The sequence below is a fragment of the Harmonia axyridis genome, chromosome 6 (genome assembly GCF_914767665.1).
Source record: "Harmonia axyridis chromosome 6, icHarAxyr1.1, whole genome shotgun sequence".
Taxonomy (NCBI): Eukaryota; Metazoa; Arthropoda; class Insecta; order Coleoptera; family Coccinellidae; genus Harmonia; species Harmonia axyridis.
Window position 1 is genome coordinate 11,902,359 of NC_059506.1, and position 11,422 is coordinate 11,913,780.

Consider the following 11,422-nt stretch of genomic DNA (forward strand, 5'->3'; position numbering starts at 1 on the left):
CAAAGGAAACAGTTTTGGTATAAGGGACTGTTTTCATTCCATTTTTTTTTGTTTAATAAACAATTATTCAAGTAAGCCATTTCACATTGTTGTTTTTCTTGGACTCGGATGTCACGCAGGTAGCTATAATCTCCGACGTGGTAAGGTCAATTGCTCCTGTAACCACAATTGGAAGGCTGACTTCTGTTGTTGATTTCATTTGTTTGTTATTTCCTTCAATGATTCTCATTCTCACACTTTTCATCGTATTGCTGAGGACGAAAGCTTGACACACGTGTCCAAGGAAACCGCTCTGCTTTGGGGGACTGAGCTTATTTCTTTTTTCTTTGTTCAATGAACAATTATCCAAGTAAGCAATTCCATATTGTTTTCTTGGACTCGGATGTCACGCAGGTAGCTATAACCTACCACGTGGTAAAGTCAATTGCTGCTGTTACCACAAATGGACGGCTGACTTCTGTTGTGGATGAACAATTCCACATTGTTGATTTTCTTGGACTCGGATGTCACGCAGGTGGCTATAATCTCCCACGTGGTAAAATCAATTGCTGCTGTAACAACAATTGAACGGCTGACTTCTGTTGTTGATTTCATTTGTTTGTTATTTCCTTCAATGTTTCTCATTCTTACACTTTTCATCGTAATGCACAGGGACGAAAGCTTGACACACGTGTCTAAGGAAACCTCATTGGTATAAGGGACTGTTTTTATTTCCTTCTTTCTGTATAATGAAGAATTATCCAAGTAAGCCTTTCCACATTGTTGATTTTCTTGGACTCGGATAACACGCGGGTAGCTATAATCTCCCACGTGGTAAGGTCAATTGCTGCTGTAACCACAATTGGACGGCTGACTTCTGTTGTTGATTTCATTTGTTTGTTATTTCCTTCAATGTATCTCATTCTAACACTCCTCATCGTATTGCACAGGGACGAAAGCTTGACACACGTGTCTATGGAAACCACATTGGTATAAGGGACTGTTCTTATTCCCTTCTTTCTGTATAATGTTCGTAATGCACAGGGACGAAAGCTTGACACACGTGTCTAAGGAAACCTCATTGGTATAAGGGACTGTTTTTATTTCCTTCTTTCTGTATAATGAAGAATTATCCAAGTAAGCCATTCCACATTGTTGATTTTCTTGGACTCGGATGTCACGCAGGTAGCTATAATCTCCCACGTGGTAAGGTCAATTGCTGCTGTAACCACAATTGGACGGCTGACTTCTGGTGTTGATTTCATTTGTTTGTTATTTCCTTCAATGTTTCTCATTCCAACACTTCTCATCGTATTGCACAGGGACGAAAGCTTGATACACGTGTCTATGGAAACCACATTGGTATAAGGGACTGTTCTCATTCCCTTCTTTCTGTATAATGATCAATTATCCAGGTAAGCCATTCCACATTGTTGATTATCTTGGACTGTGATGACACGCGGGTAGCTATAATCTCCCACGTGGTAAGGTCAATTGCTGCTGTAACCACAATTGGACGGCTGACTTCTGTTGTTGATTTCATTTGTTTGTTATTTCCTTCAATGTTTCTCATTCTAACACTTCTCATCGTATTTCACAGGGACGAAAGCTTGACACACGTGTCGAAGGAAACCGCTTTGGTATAAGGGACTGTTCTTATTCCCTTTTTTTTTTGTTTAATGATCAATTATCCAAGTAAGCCTTCCACATTCTTGTTTTTCTTGGACACGGATGTCACGCAGGAAGCTATAATTTTCCACGTGGTAAGGTCAATTGCTGCTGTAACCTCAAATGAACGGCTGACTTCTGTTGTTGATTTCATTCGTTTGTTATTTCCTTCAATGTTTCTCATTCTAACACTTTTCATCGTATTGCACAGGGACGAAAGCTTGACACACATGTCTAAGGAAACCACATTGGTATAAGGGACTGTTCTTATTCCCTTTTTGCTTTTTGATGAACAATTATCCAAGTAAGCCATTCCACATTGTTGATTTTCTTGGACTCAGATGTCACGCAGGTAGCTATAATCTCCCACGTGGTAAGGTCAATTGCTGCTGTAACCACAAATGCACGACTGACTTCTGTTGTTGATTTCATTTGTTTGTTATTTCCTTCTATGTTTCTCATTCTAACACTTTTCACCGTATTGCACAGGGACGAAAGCTTGACACACGTGTCTAAGGAAACCACTTTGGTATAAGGGACTGTTCTTATTCCCTTCTTTTTGTTTAATGAACAATTATCCAAGTAAGCCATTCCACATTGTTGATTTTCTTGGACTCGGATGTCACGCAGGTAGCTCTAATCTCCCACGTGGTAAGGTCAATTGCTGCTGTAACCACAAATGCACGACTGACTTCTATTGTTGATTTCATTCGTTTGTTATTTCCTTCAATGTTTCTCATTCTAACACTTTTCATGGTATTGCACAGGGACGAAAGCTTGACACACGTGTCTAAGGAAACCATTTTGGTATAAGGGACTGTTCTCATTCCCTTCTTTTTGTTAAATGAACAATTATCCAAGTAAGCCATTCCACATTGTTGATTTTCTTGGACTCGGATGTCACGCAGGTAGCTATAATCTTCCACGAGGTAAGGTCAATTGCTGCTGTAACCACAAATGCACGACTGACATCTGTTGATGATTTCATTTGTTTGTTATTTTCTTCAATGTTTCTCATTCTAACACTTTTCATCGTATTGCTCAGGGACGAAAACTTGACACACGAGTCTAAGGAAACCACATTGGTATAAGGGACTGTTCTTATTCCCTTTTTCCTTTTTGATGAACAATTATCCAAATAAGCCATTCCACATTGTTGATTTTCTTGGACTCGGATGTCACGCAGGTAGCTATAATCTCCCACGTGGTAAGGTCAATTGCTGCTGTAACCACAATTGCACGACTGACTTCTGTTGTTGATTTCATTTGTTTGTTATTTCCTTCAATGTTTCTCATTCTAACTCTTTTCATCGTATTACACAGGGACGAAAACTTGACACACGTGTCTAAGGAAACCACTTTGGTATAAGGGACTGTTCTTATTTCCTTCTTTTTGTTTAATGAACAATTATCCAAGTAAGCCATTCCACATTGTTGATTTTCTGGGACTCGGATGTCACGCAGGTAGCTATAATCTCCGACGTGGTAAGGTCAATTGCTCCTGTAACCACAATTGGAAGGCTGACTTCTGTTGTTGATTTCATTTGTTTGTTATTTCCTTCAATGATTCTCATTCTCACACTTTTCATCGTATTGCTGAGGACGAAAGCTTGACACACGTGTCCAAGGAAACCGCTCTGCTTTGGGGGACTGAGCTTATTTCTTTTTTCTTTGTTCAATGAACAATTATCCAAGTAAGCAATTCCACATTGTTTTCTTGGACTCGGATGTCACGCAGGTAGCTCTAATCTCCCACGTGGTAAGGTCAATTGCTGCTGTAACCACAAATGCACGACTGACTTCTATTGTTGATTTCATTTGTTTGTTATTTCCTTCTATGTTTCTCATTCTAACACTTCTCATCGTATTGCACAGGGACGAAAGCTTGACACACGTGTCTAAGGAAACCACTTTGGTATAAGGGACTGTTCTTATTCCCTTTTTTTTGTTTAATCAACAATTATCCAAGTAGGCCATTCCACATTGTTGATTTTCTTGGACTCGGATGTCACGCAGGTAGCTATAATCTCCCACGTGGTAAGGTCAATTGCTGCTGTAACCACAAATGCACGACTGACTTCTGTTGTTGATTTCATTCGTTTGTTATTTCCTTCAATGTTTCTCATTCTAACACTTTTCATGGTATTGCACAGGGACGAAAGCTTGACACACGTGTCTAAGGAAACCATTTTGGTATAAGGGACTGTTCTCATTCCCTTCTTTTTGTTTAATGAACAATTATCCAAGTAAGCCATTCCACATTGTTGATTTTCTTGGACTCGGATGTCACGCAGGTAGCTCTAATCTCTCACGTGGTAAGGTCAATTGCTGTTGTAACCACAAATGCACGACTGACTTCTATTGTTGATTTCATTTGTTTGTTATGTCCTTCTATGTTTCTCATTCTAACACTTCTCATCGTATTGCACAGGGACGAAAGCTTGACACACGTGTCTAAGGAAACCACATTGGTATAAGGGACTGTTTTTATTCCCCTTTTCCTATTTGATGAACAATTATCCAAATAAGCCATTCCACATTGTTGATTTTCTTGGACTCGGATGTCACGCAGGTAGCTATAATCTTCCACGAGGTAAGGTCAATTGCTGCTGTAACCACAAATGCACGACTGACATCTGTTGATGATTTCATTTGTTTGTTATTTTCTTCAATGTTTCTCATTCTAACACTTTTCATCGTATTGCTCAGGGACGAAAACTTGACACACGAGTCTAAGGAAACCACATTGGTATAAGGGACTGTTCTTATTCCCTTTTTCCTTTTTGATGAACAATTATCCAAATAAGCCATTCCACATTGTTGATTTTCTTGGACTCGGATGTCACGCAGGTAGCTATAATCTCCCACGCGGTAAGGTCAATTGCTGCTGTAACCACAATTGCACGACTGACTTCTGTTGTTGATTTCATTTGTTTGTTATTTCCTTCAATGTTTCTCATTCTAACTCTTTTCATCGTATTACACAGGGACGAAAACTTGACACACGTGTCTAAGGAAACCACTTTGGTATAAGGGACTGTTCTTATTTCCTTCTTTTTGTTTAATGAACAATTATCCAAGTAAGCCATTCCACATTGTTGATTTTCTGGGACTCGGATGTCACGCAGGTAGCTATAATCTCCGACGTGGTAAGGTCAATTGCTCCTGTAACCACAATTGGAAGGCTGACTTCTGTTGTTGATTTCATTTGTTTGTTATTTCCTTCAATGATTCTCATTCTCACACTTTTCATCGTATTGCTGAGGACGAAAGCTTGACACACGTGTCCAAGGAAACCGCTCTGCTTTGGGGGACTGAGCTTATTTCTTTTTTCTTTGTTCAATGAACAATTATCCAAGTAAGCAATTCCACATTGTTTTCTTGGACTCGGATGTCACGCAGGTAGCTCTAATCTCCCACGTGGTAAGGTCAATTGCTGCTGTAACCACAAATGCACGACTGACTTCTATTGTTGATTTCATTTGTTTGTTATTTCCTTCTATGTTTCTCATTCTAACACTTCTCATCGTATTGCACAGGGACGAAAGCTTGACACACGTGTCTAAGGAAACCACATTGTTATAAGGGACTGTTCTTATTCCCTTTTTCTTTTTGATGAACAATTATCCAAGTAAGCCATTCCACATTTCTGATTTTCTTGGACTCGTATGTCACGCAGGAAGCTATAATCTCCTACGTGGTAAGGTCAATTGCTGCTGTAACCACAAATGCACGACTGACTTCTGTTGTTGATTTCATTCGTTTGTTATTTTCTTCAATGTTTCTCATTCTAACACTTTTCATCGTATTGCACAGGGACGAAAGCTTGACACAAGTGTCAAAGGAAACCACTTTGGCATAAGGGACTGTTCTTATTCCCTTCTTTTTGTTTAATGAACAATTATCCAAGTAAGCCATTCCACATTGTTGATTTTCTTGGACTCGGATATCACGCAGGTAGCTCTAATCTCCCACGTGGTAAGGTCAATTGCTGCTGTTACCACAAATGCACGACTGACTTCTATTGTTGATTTCATTTGTTTGTTATTTCCTTCTATGTTTCTCATTCTAACACTTCTCATCGTATCGCACAGGGACGAAAACTTGACACACGTGTCTAAGGAAACCACATTGGTATAAGGGACTGTTCTTATTCCCTTTTTCTTTTTGATGAACAATTATCCAAGTAAGCCATTCCACATTTTTGATTTTCTTGGACTCGTGTGTCACGCAGGAAGCTATAATCTCCCACGTGGTAAGGTCAATTGCTGCTGTAACCACAAATGCACGACTGACTTCTGTTGTTGATTTCATTCGTTTGTTATTTTCTTCAATGTTTCTCATTCTAACACTTTTTCATCGTATTGCACAGGGACGAAAGCTTGACACAAGTGTCAAAGGAAACAGTTTTGGTATAAGGGACTGTTTTCATTCCATTTTTTTTTGTTTAATAAACAATTATTCAAGTAAGCCATTTCACATTGTTGTTTTTCTTGGACTCGGATGTCACGCAGGTAGCTATAATCTCCGACGTGGTAAGGTCAATTGCTCCTGTAACCACAATTGGAAGGCTGACTTCTGTTGTTGATTTCATTTGTTTGTTATTTCCTTCAATGATTCTCATTCTCACACTTTTCATCGTATTGCTGAGGACGAAAGCTTGACACACGTGTCCAAGGAAACCGCTCTGCTTTGGGGGACTGAGCTTATTTCTTTTTTCTTTGTTCAATGAACAATTATCCAAGTAAGCAATTCCACATTGTTTTCTTGGACTCGGATGTCACGCAGGTAGCTATAACCTACCACGTGGTAAAGTCAATTGCTGCTGTTACCACAAATGGACGGCTGACTTCTGTTGTGGATGAACAATTCCACATTGTTGATTTTCTTGGACTCGGATGTCACGCAGGTGGCTATAATCTCCCACGTGGTAAAATCAATTGCTGCTGTAACAACAATTGAACGGCTGACTTCTGTTGTTGATTTCATTTGTTTGTTATTTCCTTCAATGTTTCTCATTCTTACACTTTTCATCGTAATGCACAGGGACGAAAGCTTGACACACGTGTCTAAGGAAACCTCATTGGTATAAGGGACTGTTTTTATTTCCTTCTTTCTGTATAATGAAGAATTATCCAAGTAAGCCTTTCCACATTGTTGATTTTCTTGGACTCGGATAACACGCGGGTAGCTATAATCTCCCACGTGGTAAGGTCAATTGCTGCTGTAACCACAATTGGACGGCTGACTTCTGTTGTTGATTTCATTTGTTTGTTATTTCCTTCAATGTATCTCATTCTAACACTCCTCATCGTATTGCACAGGGACGAAAGCTTGACACACGTGTCTATGGAAACCACATTGGTATAAGGGACTGTTCTTATTCCCTTCTTTCTGTATAATGTTCGTAATGCACAGGGACGAAAGCTTGACACACGTGTCTAAGGAAACCTCATTGGTATAAGGGACTGTTTTTATTTCCTTCTTTCTGTATAATGAACAATTATCCAAGTAAGCCATTCCACATTGTTGATTTTCTTGGACTCGGATGTCACGCAGGTAGCTATAATCTTCCACGAGGTAAGGTCAATTGCTGCTGTAACCACAAATGCACGACTGACATCTGTTGATGATTTCATTTGTTTGTTATTTTCTTCAATGTTTCTCATTCTAACACTTTTCATCGTATTGCTCAGGGACGAAAACTTGACACACGAGTCTAAGGAAACCACATTGGTATAAGGGACTGTTCTTATTCCCTTTTTCCTTTTTGATGAACAATTATCCAAATAAGCCATTCCACATTGTTGATTTTCTTGGACTCGGATGTCACGCAGGTAGCTATAATCTCCCACGTGGTAAGGTCAATTGCTGCTGTAACCACAATTGCACGACTGACTTCTGTTGTTGATTTCATTTGTTTGTTATTTCCTTCAATGTTTCTCATTCTAACTCTTTTCATCGTATTACACAGGGACGAAAACTTGACACACGTGTCTAAGGAAACCACTTTGTTATAAGGGACTGTTCTTATTTCCTTCTTTTTGTTTAATGAACAATTATCCAAGTAAGCCATTCCACATTGTTGATTTTCTGGGACTCGGATGTCACGCAGGTAGCTATAATCTCCGACGTGGTAAGGTCAATTGCTCCTGTAACCACAATTGGAAGGCTGACTTCTGTTGTTGATTTCATTTGTTTGTTATTTCCTTCAATGATTCTCATTCTCACACTTTTCATCGTATTGCTGAGGACGAAAGCTTGACACACGTGTCCAAGGAAACCGCTCTGCTTTGGGGGACTGAGCTTATTTCTTTTTTCTTTGTTCAATGAACAATTATCCAAGTAAGCAATTCCACATTGTTTTCTTGGACTCGGATGTCACGCAGGTAGCTCTAATCTCCCACGTGGTAAGGTCAATTGCTGCTGTAACCACAAATGCACGACTGACTTCTATTGTTGATTTCATTTGTTTGTTATTTCCTTCTATGTTTCTCATTCTAACACTTCTCATCGTATTGCACAGGGACGAAAGCTTGACACACGTGTCTAAGGAAACCACATTGTTATAAGGGACTGTTTTTATTCCCTTTTTCTTTTTGATGAACAATTATCCAAGTAAGCCATTCCACATTTCTGATTTTCTTGGACTCGTATGTCACGCAGGAAGCTATAATCTCCTACGTGGTGAGGTCAATTGCTGCTGTAACCACAAATGCACGACTGACTTCTGTTGTTGATTTCATTCGTTTGTTATTTTCTTCAATGTTTCTCATTCTAACACTTTTCATCGTATTGCACAGGGACGAAAGCTTGACACAAGTGTCAAAGGAAACCACATTGGTATAAGGGACTGTTCTTATTCCCTTTTTCTTTTTGATGAACAATTATCCAAGTAAGCCATTCCACATTTTTGATTTTCTTGGACTCGTGTGTCACGCAGGAAGCTATAATCTCTCACGTGGTAAGGTCAATTGCTGCTGTAACCACAAATGCACGACTGACTTCTGTTGTTGATTTCATTCGTTTGTTATTTTCTTCAATGTTTCTCATTCTAACACTTTTTCATCGTATTGCACAGGGACGAAAGCTTGACACAAGTGTCAAAGGAAACAGTTTTGGTATAAGGGACTGTTTTCATTCCATTTTTTTTTGTTTAATAAACAATTATTCAAGTAAGCCATTTCACATTGTTGTTTTTCTTGGACTCGGATGTCACGCAGGTAGCTATAATCTCCGACGTGGTAAGGTCAATTGCTCCTGTAACCACAATTGGAAGGCTGACTTCTGTTGTTGATTTCATTTGTTTGTTATTTCCTTCAATGATTCTCATTCTCACACTTTTCATCGTATTGCTGAGGACGAAAGCTTGACACACGTGTCCAAGGAAACCGCTCTGCTTTGGGGGACTGAGCTTATTTCTTTTTTCTTTGTTCAATGAACAATTATCCAAGTAAGCAATTCCACATTGTTTTCTTGGACTCGGATGTCACGCAGGTAGCTATAACCTACCACGTGGTAAAGTCAATTGCTGCTGTTACCACAAATGGACGGCTGACTTCTGTTGTGGATGAACAATTCCACATTGTTGATTTTCTTGGACTCGGATGTCACGCAGGTGGCTATAATCTCCCACGTGGTAAAATCAATTGCTGCTGTAACAACAATTGAACGGCTGACTTCTGTTGTTGATTTCATTTGTTTGTTATTTCCTTCAATGTTTCTCATTCTTACACTTTTCATCGTAATGCACAGGGACGAAAGCTTGACACACGTGTCTAAGGAAACCTCATTGGTATAAGGGACTGTTTTTATTTCCTTCTTTCTGTATAATGAAGAATTATCCAAGTAAGCCTTTCCACATTGTTGATTTTCTTGGACTCGGATAACACGCGGGTGGCTATAATCTCCCACGTGGTAAGGTCAATTGCTGCTGTAACCACAATTGGACGGCTGAATTCTGTTGTTGATTTCATTTGTTTGTTATTTCCTTCAATGTATCTCATTCTAACACTCCTCATCGTATTGCACAGGGACGAAAGCTTGACACACGTGTCTATGGAAACCACATTGGTATAAGGGACTGTTCTTATTCCCTTCTTTCTGTATAATGTTCGTAATGCACAGGGACGAAAGCTTGACACACGTGTCTAAGGAAACCTCATTGGTATAAGGGACTGTTTTTATTTCCTTCTTTCTGTATAATGAAGAATTATCCAAGTAAGCCTTTCCACATTGTTGATTTTCTTGGACTCGGATGACACGCGGGTAGCTATAATCTCCCACGTGGTAAGGTCAATTGCTGCTGTAACCACAATTGGACGGCTGACTTCTGGTGTTGATTTCATTTGTTTGTTATTTCCTTCAATGTTTCTCATTCCAACACTTCTCATCGTATTGCACAGGGACGAAAGCTTGATACACGTGTCTATGGAAACCACATTGGTATAAGGGACTGTTCTCATTCCCTTCTTTCTGTATAATGATCAATTATCCAGGTAAGCCATTCCACATTGTTGATTATCTTGGACTGTGATGACACGCGGGTAGCTATAATCTCCCACGTGGTAAGGTCAATTGCTGCTGTAACCACAATTGGACGGCTGACTTCTGTTGTTGATTTCATTTGTTTGTTATTTCCTTCAATGTTTCTCATTCTAACACTTCTCATCGTATTTCACAGGGACGAAAGCTTGACACACGTGTCGAAGGAAACCGCTTTGGTATAAGGGACTGTTCTTATTCCCTTTTTTTTTTGTTTAATGATCAATTATCCAAGTAAGCCTTCCACATTCTTGTTTTTCTTGGACACGGATGTCACGCAGGAAGCTATAATTTTCCACGTGGTAAGGTCAATTGCTGCTGTAACCTCAAATGAACGGCTGACTTCTGTTGTTGATTTCATTCGTTTGTTATTTCCTTCAATGTTTCTCATTCTAACACTTTTCATCGTATTGCACAGGGACGAAAGCTTGACACACATGTCTAAGGAAACCACATTGGTATAAGGGACTGTTCTTATTCCCTTTTTGCTTTTTGATGAACAATTATCCAAGTAAGCCATTCCACATTGTTGATTTTCTTGGACTCAGATGTCACGCAGGTAGCTATAATCTCCCACGTGGTAAGGTCAATTGCTGCTGTAACCACAATTGCACGACTGACTTCTGTTGTTGATTTCATTTGTTTGTTATTTCCTTCTATGTTTCTCATTCTAACACTTTTCACCGTATTGCACAGGGACGAAAGCTTGACACACGTGTCTAAGGAAACCACTTTGGTATAAGGGACTGTTCTTATTCCCTTCTTTTTGTTTAATGAACAATTATCCAAGTAAGCCATTCCACATTGTTGATTTTCTTGGACTCGGATGTCACGCAGGTAGCTCTAATCTCCCACGTGGTAAGGTCAATTGCTGCTGTAACCACAAATGCACGACTGACTTCTATTGTTGATTTCATTCGTTTGTTATTTCCTTCAATGTTTCTCATTCTAACACTTTTCATGGTATTGCACAGGGACGAAAGCTTGACACACGTGTCTAAGGAAACCATTTTGGTATAAGGGACTGTTCTCATTCCCTTCTTTTTGTTTAATGAACAATTATCCAAGTAAGCCATTCCACATTGTTGATTTTCTTGGACTCGGATGTCACGCAGGTAGCTATAATCTTCCACGAGGTAAGGTCAATTGCTGCTGTAACCACAAATGCACGACTGACATCTGTTGATGATTTCATTTGTTTGTTATTTTCTTCAATGTTTCTCATTCTAAC